Source organism: Anabrus simplex, chromosome 7 (assembly GCF_040414725.1).
Source record: "Anabrus simplex isolate iqAnaSimp1 chromosome 7, ASM4041472v1, whole genome shotgun sequence".
NCBI classification, from domain to species: Eukaryota; Metazoa; Arthropoda; class Insecta; order Orthoptera; family Tettigoniidae; genus Anabrus; species Anabrus simplex.
In genome coordinates this window covers 128648416-128660562 of record NC_090271.1, presented here as the reverse complement: position 1 = coordinate 128660562, position 12147 = coordinate 128648416, and positions in this window count along the sequence as shown.

Here is a 12147-nt window from a genome sequence, read left to right as displayed (position 1 = left end):
TACTCAGGCCAATGAATATCAATTCGTGGCCCTAACAGGGACTTCGCTGGACTCTACTGTGTTCGATAGTGAGGTCTGTAGTGAGCAGTGCAGAGTGTACAGGGCTGACCATAGCACCAGGAGGGGCGGGGGTGTGCTCACTGCTGTCAGGAGTGGATTAACTGTGTTCAAGGCCGAGCAGGTCACAAATAATTTTGAGGGGCTCTTACTGAAAGTTGTCATTCAAGGAAATATTTGGATGGCTAGAATCTCATTATGAGCTACACAACAGTAACATCGTCATTGTCGGCGATTTCAACATGTCGCCAATGTATATAATTAGTAACATGAACAGCGATTTAAACACAAATACATAAAATCAGCAATTAAGAAATTTTATTAATCTTTATAATCTGTTCTTACGTAATTTAGTTCCAAATTGTAACGGCAAAACTTTAGACTTAGTAATGACTAATCAAAATATTTCAAAGATTGAATACACAAGGAGCACAGACCTGCTACTGCCAGATGATGTACACCATCCGGCTTTAGAAATAGAGCTATGAATTACATTGCATCGGGCTAAACCTAACAATACTCCCTGGACTTCATATACGGTAATTTTAAAAAAGCGAACTACGAACGACTGTTCATGAGGCTTAGAGACACGAATTAGAACTCTATGAATGCACTGGAGTTGATGCTGCAGTAGACTGTTTTTACGGCAATCTGTATTCACCTATAAATGAATCATTCTGAGAGCTCAAATTAAATCCGAAATTAAGTCGTACACAAAAGATACATAGAGACAGTAGAACAAGGTATCAATAATGATGCTAGATCTTTTTGGGCATACATTAAAAATAGGAGAAAGAACAGTAGGGATTGTGACACTTACAAATATGAAAATAATGTACTAGATACTAAGGATGAAATTGGAGAAGGTTTTGCAGACTACTTCCAATCAGTATATTCCCCACATAAGGCACAATATCGCATACCTAACGCTCCATCTTTCACTAAAGATACGTTGCATATTAAAAACTTCACTTTAAAAAAGGTTGAAGTAGCACTTAAAAAACTGAAACCTAAAGCATCTGCAGGACCAGACCAAGTACCACTGTATGGAGTAAAAGGTTGTTCAGATGTTCCTTAGCATCCACTTCTATTTATTTATAATTTGGTTATTAAAATATCCATATTTTCATCTATCTGGAAGTTATCACAAGTGTGCCCTATACTTAAATCAGGGGATCCCACACTAATAAAAAACTACCACCCTATTTCTATTTTATCCGCAATAGCAAAAGTTTTCGAATTTATGTAATCGACTAACATAAGACCTCTTATATCAGTCAAATGACATGGTTTTCTTTCACAACGTTCCACAGTCACAAACTTGATTAACTTCACTCAGCGAGTGTCCACGGAACTTCACACGGGTGGACAAATGGACGTAGTGTTTACAGATTTCACAAAAGCATTCGATAAAATTAATCACGATGCCCTACTAAGTAAGTTAAACTTGTTTGGTTTCTCAAAACAACTGTTGCATCTTTTCAGTTCCTATTTGGGTGATAGGAAGCAGTTTGTTTCTTTCCAGAAACATTCTTCTTGGGAATAGCCTGTAAATTCAAGAATAATTCAGGGTCAAATTTAGGCCCTTTAGTTTTTATCGCATTCATCAATGACTTGCCTGAACAAGTGAAATATTCCAGCTGTCTGCTATATGCCGATGATTTCAAAGTGTTCAAAGTCATTGAAAACATAAACTACCATACTGTGCTGTAAACAGCTTCAGCTAGACTTGAAAAGTGTTCGGTATTGGACTGGGCGACTGAAAATAAACTGAACTTAAATGTAGAAAAATGTGTATCGATGTCGTTCACCAGGAGGAAAACTCCCGTCCACTACACTTACAAGCTAGGTGACAGTGATCTGCGATCGGTTTGCGAGATAAAAGACCTTGGAGTTTTACCACAAGCTTACTTTCAATTCGCATATACTGAAAGTGGTAGCTGAGTCATACGAGACCCTAGCATTCATTATCAGGAATATAAAACCTTTCAGAAACACACAAACTTGCGTTCATCTGTTCAGTACCATAGTAAGACCAAAAGAAGAATATGCCAGCATTGTATGGAGCCCTAGGTGTCAATCATATGTCTATCGGATTGAAAAATTGTAAGAAAGATTTTTAAAATACTTAAGTACAATATTAAAAAACTGGCTGCTATCCCCATATGGTACCCTATAGTGTTAACCATTTAAATTTTGGAGTGGAGAATTTAGAAATTCGCAGACGGAAGGATGCAGTAAAATTTCTTTAAAAAATTGTAAACTATGCTATTGATAATCTTGAATTACTGTCTCTCCTAAATTTCCATGTACCTCACTTCAATTCCAGAAATAACATAACATTTTGAAATGAAAAAACCAGGACGTGTGCCCACGATAACTCGCCGGTAAACAGGATCTGTAGTATCTTCAACAGTGCCATTCAGAAAAATAATGGCCTTGACTTCAGTCTGCCATTGCGCGAGTTTGTAACAGAACTTCATTGCGCAATTGTATGAAGGTCTAAAAATAGGGAAATTGTAAAGTGAAGTTCTATAATATTAAGCTTGTATGTGTACTGCTTGTTTTATTTTGTCATTTTACTTTGTCGTGTGTTGTTCTACCATATTAATATAAGGTTCTTTAATTTTTAGAAAAAACTTTGATATTTTATATCAGTATTACAGATTAGATAAAATTATAGAATATAGTTTAGATATACGTACCACCATGTTAATTGTAGCTTATCTGATGTAGTTGCCACTGTAATTGGGACAGTAAATCCTGTAGTGTGCAATAAATAAATAAGTAAGAGTCTAGGCACCCATGTGGATGACCCCTTCCCCAACTGTAAATGGCCGTGCACAATCCACTGTAGGGTGTTTTGGCTAATTCCCGTGGCTGCCTCTATTTCCATAATGTGATGCATTTGTTTCCGTGGATGGCCTGTTTGACCCAGGCAATGTTGGCTGGTGTTGACACTGTCACATTCCTTCCAGAATTGGTTCCCTTGTCTACCGATTTGTGCCGTGTTTTCCAACCTTCCACCCAGTTATAAACTGTTTTCTATGACGGCGCATGTTCTCCACAGACTGCCACCAAGCGCAGATGAATTTCTGCAGTGGTCACGCCTTCCATAGGAACAAAGTTGTATAGCACTGCCCTTGACGGTTGCTTTCCATGTTGTCTGCTCCTACGCTGACAGTGTTGTTATGAAATGGCTATGACGAGGGCATTCGTTGGCCCCTATGCATGTGCTGCTACCAAATGGTGGAACAAGACACTAGTTACAAGTCACCACCTTCAAAAGTGAAATGTGAACCATACCCAGACGTACAAAAAATAAAGTGTAAAACAATATAGTAACGCCTCTCGTACCAATGGGGTTGATAAAGGTCAATCTCCCCATTTTCCTCAACTTAGTAGCATGATGGAAACGTCAGTTCAGGACACTACTATCCCAGGCCCTAGTGTTCATACTAGTCTTTCTCGGTCATCGGATTCTGGGGGACTGAGAACATCATGCGGAAATGGATCGTAGCTTCCCAAATCTCTTTGCCCAAAGCACAGACATTTCATTGGCACCTTAAACATCAATACTCTTTTTAAGACTGGAAAGCTAAAACAACTAACAAATATACTAGATAAATTCAATGTCCAAATTTTAGCACTCCAAGAAACCAGGTATACTGATGAAAATAATTTCGATTCAGACAGTTACAGAATTTACAAAAGTAAACCAGCAATCTCCCTTTCTAACAAGCCAGATCAGTTTGGTACTGTGTTTGCAGTGAGGAGAAATCTTACAAACTCAGTACCTACTGAACTTCACATCTCCTTCTGAAAGAATTTCATTACTCTCAATTAAGTCAGGAAACAAAGCCTATACACTAATCAATGCACATGCACCTACAAACAACTACAATCAAAGAGATCCAGAGAAAGCAGCCAATTTTTGGGAACGACTAGAGGAAGCTACAGTCAAAATTCCAAAGTATCATGTCAGAATCATTTTGGAAGACTTTAATGCCCAAGTTGGCAAGGAAGAGAAGTTCAGAACCATCTTGGGACTCTATCCAGCTCACCAAAGAACCAATAGAAATGGATAGGCTTCTTTGAGAGTTTCAATTTAAAATTAATGTCAGCTCATTTCTTGGCACTACCATGAAAGAAAACGACTTATGAGATCCCCTAACTTTCATTTAGGGGAATTCCAGTTAGATCATGTAGTGATTTCTATGAAAAATTAAAGGGAAATTATGAATGTTAAAGTCAAGAAAGGAGTTATAGACTCTGATCACCACTTATCTCTAGTTAAAGTCAAATTTCAACCTAACAGAACCAAAATCAGAACAAACAGGAAACTGCTAATCAACCCAGAACATCTTAAAGAAAACTCAGGCTCCTTTATTGTAAATATCTCCAATCAGAATCCATCCAACTGGTAAGAACTCAAAAAAGCATTTGTAGAAGCTTCCAAAAGTATAGGCATCCCTCCCAGGAAATGCAAACAGAGACGGTGGAATGAAACCTGCGACAAGGCCATAGAACGAGAGCCTGGAGAGATTGGAATTCCCATGAAACTGGAAAAAGTTGGCAGGAATTCATTAAGATCCAGAAACAAACCTCAAAAATCATCAGATGTGAGAAATGCAATTATAATCACAGAAGATTAGCAGAAACTGAATTGGAATTAAAAAAAAACACACAAAACTTTTACAGAACTTGCAGAGAAGAAATATCAAATTACCAGCCACCAAGCCTTTGTTTCAAACATCGAGATGGAACTCTAGAAACAAATAACCAGGAGAAATGCAAACTGTTAGCAAACCTATTTCAGAAACTTTTAAACTGTGAATCTCCTGGAGAACAATTCTCCTTTGAAAAAGCCTCACCAAATCCAGATTCAGAACCACCTACACTACAAGAAATCAAACAAGTCATCAGTGAACTGAAAAATAACAAAGCTCCAGGTAAGGACGGTATAATTGCCGAAATGTTGGAAATTGGTGGCGAAAGTCTTGCTTCATGCTATTCTCAGTGATATCTGGATCACAGAACTGGAAATGTGCACTAATTCACCTACTGCACAAAAAAGGTGATAAAATTGACATCAACAAATATAGAGGTATCTCCTTGGTAACAGTTACCTTCAAAATTGTCTCCAAAGTTCTACTGAGAAGACTTGAAAGATAAACAGATCACCTCATTGGTGAATACCAGGGAGGTTTCAGAAAGGGCAGATCATGCACAGAACAAATACTCAATCTCAAAACTATCTTACAAATGTGCAAAGTGATCACCTTCGTAGACTTTAGAAAAGCATATGACTCCATAGACTGACAGACACTTTTCGAAGTACTCGAAGAATTTAAAGTAGACAGAAAAAACAAAAGAGTTGATCAGACAATCATTAACTGATGCTACTTCCAAAGTTAAATCCTTATGAGAAATATCTGAGCCTTTTGATGTCAACACAGGGGTTTGACAAGGAGATGAACTGTCACCTCTCTTGTTCAACCTTGTTCTAGAAAAAGTAATCAGAACCTGGAAAAAAGAAATTAAAGAAATAACTCTTGGTAGACAACTGAGAAACAGAATTTATGTGTGGTGTTTAGCTTTTGCAGATGACCTGGAAATTCTTTCTAATAATAGGCAAGAAGCACCTTCGGAAACCTACATGAAATTGCGGCCAAAACAGAACTTCAAATATCATATGAAAAAACACAGTACTGTACATGGAAGGAGCCTCTCAGTTGCAAGATGAGCAAGCTATGATGACTAAATTTGGACAAATTTCCCAAGTAAATAAATTCAAATACATTGGGGAAATCATTCAGCCTTCTGGATTAAACTGTGAAGCAAATAAGGAGAGAATTACTAAATTACAGAAAGCATATCGAATCACTTCGAACACATATAACAAAAAATCATTATCTAGAAAACAAAATAAAGACATTATAATAAAGTAATAAAACCTGAAGCATTATACACATTGGAAACCTTAATAATTGGTGGTAGATCACTCATGAAAGACATAGAAAAGCAAGAAAGAAAAATTGTATGGACATTTTTTGGCCCAGTCTGCACAGAGGGCATATGGATAAAAAGGAAATCTCATGAAATTTATTGCCATACTGAAAAAATCTCAGATACTATGCATATACGGTTGAAATGTGGGAGAAAAGAAGAATGAAAGGTACTGGATATAAGTTAGATGTGCAGAAGAAACTGAGAATTAGTGGGAAAGCATAAAAATACATATTTGAGTGAGATTGAGAAAAGGGAGAGTCTGTGCAAGGCATTTGCATCTGAAGAGGGAGATCCCACAGGGCATCTTTATTATAGGACTTTTATGTTTTCTTATACATATAAATGATATGAGTAAAGAAATGATATCACAGATAAGGCTATTTGCAGATGATGTTATACTGTATAGAACAATAAATGATTTGCAGGAATGTGAGTGACTGCAGGGGGACTTGAACAATGTTATGAGATGGACAGCAAACAATGGTATGAATGTAAATGGGATGAAATATCAAGTTGTAAGTTCCACCAAGAGGAAAAGTCCTCTCAGTTTTAATTATTGTGTTGATGGGGTGATAGTACCTCTTGGGGAGGATTGTATTTACCTAGGTGTTAATATAAGGAATGATCTTCATTGAGGCTGGTCTAGAAAGCGAAGAATAATGGCCGAAAGGATTCGTCGTGCTGACCACATGACACCTCGCAATCTGGAGGCCTTCAGGCTGAGCAGTGGTCGCTTGGTAGGCCAAGGCCCTTCAAGAACTGTAGTGCCATGGGGGGAGGGGTTCATCGAGGCAATCATATTAACGAGGTTATTAAAAAAGGTTACAGATCTCTTCACATAGTGATGAGAGTATTTAGTGGTTGTAGTAAGGATATAAATGAGGGGGCGCGTACATGCTGCACAGGTAGCATCTTACTGTATAGAGAGCATCCCTCTAAAATGGGTCGTAAGTCAAAAGAAATGACTTTGGAAGAAAGAAAGATAATTATTACATTTTACAACCAATGAAGATCATATTGAGACATATCTAGGCTAGTACATAGAGCTGTAACAAGAATCCAACAGGTTCAGCAAATGAAAATCATTACAAAATTTGCCACGAACTGGACGGCCAAGAAAATAAGTGATGCTGATGGTCGAGCTATTCTAAGAAAAATCAAATGGGATCTGAAGATCAGTGCACACTCTATTGTACATGCTGCACAGGTAGCATCTTACTGTATAGAGAGCATCCCTCTAAAATGGGTCGTAAGTCAAAAGAAATGACTTTGGAAGAAAGAAAGATAATTATTACATTTTACAACCAATGAAGATCATATTGAGACATATCTAGGCTAGTACATAGAGCTGTAACAAGAATCCAACAGGTTCAGCAAATGAAAATCATTACAAAATTTGCCACGAACTGGACGGCCAAGAAAATAAGTGATGCTGATGGTCGAGCTATTCTAAGAAAAATCAAATGGGATCTGAAGATCAGTGCACACTCTATTGTAGCAGAGCTGAAACCAGATGTCACTCTAAATATATGTCACAGCATAGTTCACAATTTCCTTAAAAGGGACTACAATGGAAGAGTTTCCCATAGAAAGTATTACGTCGGTGAGATCAACAGGATGAAGAGGTTGGGAGCCCATCATTTTATTGAAGGAAACATGAATCTCCAGTACTGCATTAATGTATTAAAGCTTCATTTTGTTCCTACTGCAGAAAAAACGGGGTTTAAAGAAAATTTTGTACTCATGCAGGATAACGCTTCCAAGCACACAGCTTGCAATACAGGAATGTGGATCCTCTACAACACATCCAGATAACTCTAAACTCTCCCGCAGTCTCCAGATGTAAATCCCACTGAAAAGAATTCGTAATGGACACGTTTCTTCCAAAGCAGATCTGAAGTGGGCAGTCGCAGAAGAATAGAACAACATTTCTGCTGCTACCATGTCTAATTTGGTGAATTCAATGTGAAGACACTTCCAGGTTATTATCCATTCGAAAGGCTATCACATTAAGTACTGAAAATGAAATGGCGTATGGCTTTTAGTGCCGGGAGTGTCCGAGGACAAGTTCGGCTCGCCGAATGCAGGTCTTTTGATTTGACACCCGTAGGCGACCTGCGCGTTGTGATGAGGATGAAATGATGATGAAGACGATACATACACCCAGCCCCCGTGCCAGCGAAATTAACCAATTAAGGTTAAAATTCCCGACCCTACCGGGAATCGAACCCGGGACCCCTGTGACCAAAGGCCAGCTGGCTAACCATTTAGCCATGGAGCCGGACACATTAAGTACTGAACATGTGACATCATTGCCGTGTGGATTTAAGAGACTGAAATTTCCTGTTAGCTGAGACTGTTCGAGTATTTACTGCGCTAGTGTTTTGAATGCATATTCAAAGTTTTCTTTAAATTTTTATCATGGAAATATTTAGTTTAATTTCTCTAATTATATCATGTTTACATATGAAGGAACATTTGTGTTATATATTTGCTACAAATATATATGTACCCAAGAAGGTATAGAGTCTTTTTGTTAAAAATGACTGGTGTTTGAATATTTTTTACACTAAGTGTAGGTAGTCTTTCACTCTTCATTAACAACTGGCAAGATGAGACAAGGCGTAAATTAATTGCATCAGTTACTGAGTGAACATTCTACAAGTAGGCCTAATCATGAATATGTTTCTCCGTAATGGTAGTGAAATCCTTGGCGTTAGATAGTTATGAAAATGAAAACGGAAATGTTAGTATTATCAGATGATGTTTCCCCTCCATTAAGAAAGCCGGCTCCCAAAGATGTATGCAGGTTTTGGAACCTCTGTAAATATGAGTGTGTCGATACTAGATCAACATACCATATATTTTTTAATAAGTGGAAGAAAGGCTATTTTTTACCTAACTTTTTAACCATTGTATTTTGTACTAGTGAGTTATTCATTTGGCAAAGTCCCACTAAATCAGGATCTTACAAATTGAGATGTATGTTAACCTGTATTTTTTCTGCACATTTTCAGGAACTTCAAAGCTGATAGGATATGGAGTAAGGTGTTTCTTTGGTGTTGGAAGACGGATGCACACAAGCTCGGTTTGGGCTTCCCGTGTACAATTCAAATTTAGATTTGTCTATTACACTTACTGCAATGGACTGGGCATCACAGTGCAGAACCACCAACATAATTCAGCATGAGCTGCCACTGCTTGATATCTATTTGATACATCTAAGGTCTCATCCGCCTCAATAAAATAAAATCACAATAATCTAACTCTACTTTTCTCGTCTCCTGAATGATGGTAGTTACAGACTCAATTAATACATTCTGTATTTCGCTTGATGTGCCTTTAAAGCCCAATGTGGACTGGAGATGATCTCAAATGTACTGTTCCTATTTTAAAAGAAGATCTAATAATTCCAGGTAATTGCCCCTGTTGATCAGGTCTTCCCTTTCAAAATGACTCGAAATCCAAGCTTCCGTTTCCCACGATAACACACAATATCAACACGTCTCTCAACAACAAACCGGTTTTGTTTCACAGCTTTGTTATGTTTAATGGCTTGAGTTCTTGCACCTTCAGATAAAGAACGTTCTATCATTCTGCATCCTTGTAAATAGAATCTCTTTTCATTCTGAATATGTTTATTTGAATTTTGATGCTTCTATGCTTTTCTAAGAAAGTTTTTTGTAACAACTACCCCATTTAAAGCCCATTCCTTTTCACCACTAAACAAAACACACGTATAACATAAAAGCTTTCGTAATAGGCTGCTAACTACGAGTATTATGTATACCAAGAAAATTTAAATTTTTTAGCTATTTTGCCATCAAAATACTTAACATCTAAACAAGGCATACATGTTTTGTTTTTTGCTTCACACTTCTCTTCATAAGTCCATAAAGGGAACAGTTTACATTTTAAAGAATTCAAAATAATTGTGAAGTTCCCAAAGGGGCCTTCTTCACTCATTATTTGAACGTGACTTTTAACCAGTTGATGTCAGTCTTGTTTTACACAACTAACAGAAACTCAGAGTTTTAATTGGTTGTTTCCATGTCTGAATTGTCATAAATAATGCCCATAATATACTGATTGTCCACTAATTCAAAAGAATTGTGCAGGCACTTACACAGTTAACAATACACAGTACTTCATTGTTGCCTTTGCACTGGGAGTTGCTACACACTCAAACAGCAGGTGAGGTATGCCTCACTGAGCCCAAGTACTTGCGGAGAGAGAGGCGTTGGAAATAATCTAAATTTCCTCTGCAGCCCTGCTCCCAATCCCCAAGCTGGCAGAACGCAAACAAAACAAAAAGTCCTGGGTGAGTCAAGTTATGTCCTGCTTCTCTGTCAGAACAAGTAGTCCATTGCCACCATGAAGCATGTGGTTTTCTGTCACCATCTAGCACATATTAAATAGAGATTATTGTAGTTTTAGCAGCAGATAAATTTGTTGCAATATTTATATAATTGTATTTCTTAGGATAGGCATTGCCTCAAATGATCCCAAGTAATTTCACCACTGCTTTATTGTTATTTTTACTTCTTCCTTGGAAGAGATTTTGCTCCCCATTTATGACAAACACTTTCAATGCATGGATTTCTATATGTACAGGCATAGAAGAATGCTGTTTTATTGTGAAAATAGAAGGAGTTGTGGGATTCATCAGGTCTACCAGATTACAGAATAATGTGGACCAGGGAGCAGTGATGACAGTTTAGGAAGCATGAAAATAATAAGGATGATATAAAATTGTTAGTGTTAAACTGTAGGTATATTATAAAGAAAGGAACAGAATTAAGAAATTTGATGGATATGTATATTTACCAGATATTGTATTAGGAATTGAATCATGTCTGAGAAGTGATATTATGGATGAGGACATTTTCTCACGGAACTGGAGTGTTTATTGTAGAAGAAGAATTTGAAAGCTACATGACAAACATGAAATTCTAGATGAAAGACTCATCTTTAAAAGCAATAGGCAACTTGATGTTTTTGGGGTGTATAGACCTGGTAAGTCTGGCGCTGATGATGATGCAGAATTATTTGATAAGATAATCAATCAGCTATGTGGGGAACAACACAGTAAGGAACGTTATTATAGCAGATGATCTGAACTTGCCAAATGTTGACTGGGAAGGGAATGCGAATGACAGAAAGCATGACCAACAAATGGTGAATAAGTTATTATGGGAAGGACAGTTGAATCAGAAAGTGATGAAAGCAACCAGAGGTAAAAATATTCTAGACATGGGAAACTGAAGTGATAGATGATATAAGTTGTCATGAAGCTGTCTTTGTCTTAGTTAAAAACCAATGTGTTTGAAAGGAATGTCATAAAACTATGGCTATTGGGCAATGGGGACATCTTTAAAACAGTACTTATTATCAGTGGAAAATGGTAAATAAAAAAGTAAACAGCCTATGGGATGGGTTTAAAGTACCGCTAATTGAAGAGTGTAATCCAAAAACCTGCTATTTGCCATTTAAAAAAAAAAGTTAGTTTTTACATTACAACCCATCTATGTACTATTGCCAATTCATCCAAGACATGGTTATGTGCCACAGTGGTTAGTTTAGTTCAGACATTCATCACAAGATGGAAGCTCTGCTATGTTGCTCACTAGTTAACCCAGAAGTCTGCTAAGTACCAAAAGCTAATTTCAGAAATGGAGGGAAACAGTTCAGGCACTTTGCATGCATATACGGTTGAAATGTGGGAGAAAAGAAGAATGAAAGGTACTGGATATAAGTTAGATGTGCAGAAGAAACTGAGAATTAGTGGGAAAGCATAAAAATACATATTTGAATGAGATTGAGAAAAGGGAGAGTCTGTGCAAGGCATTTGCATCTGAAGAGGGGGATCCCACAGGGCATCTTTATTATAGGACTTTTATGTTTTCTTATACATATAAATGATATGAGTAAAGAAATGATATCACAGATAAGGCTATTTGCAGATGATGTTATACTGTATAGAACAATAAATGATTTGCAGGAATGTGAGTGACTGCAGGGGGACTTAAACAATGTTATGAGATGGACAGCAAACAATGGTATGAATGTAAATGGGAT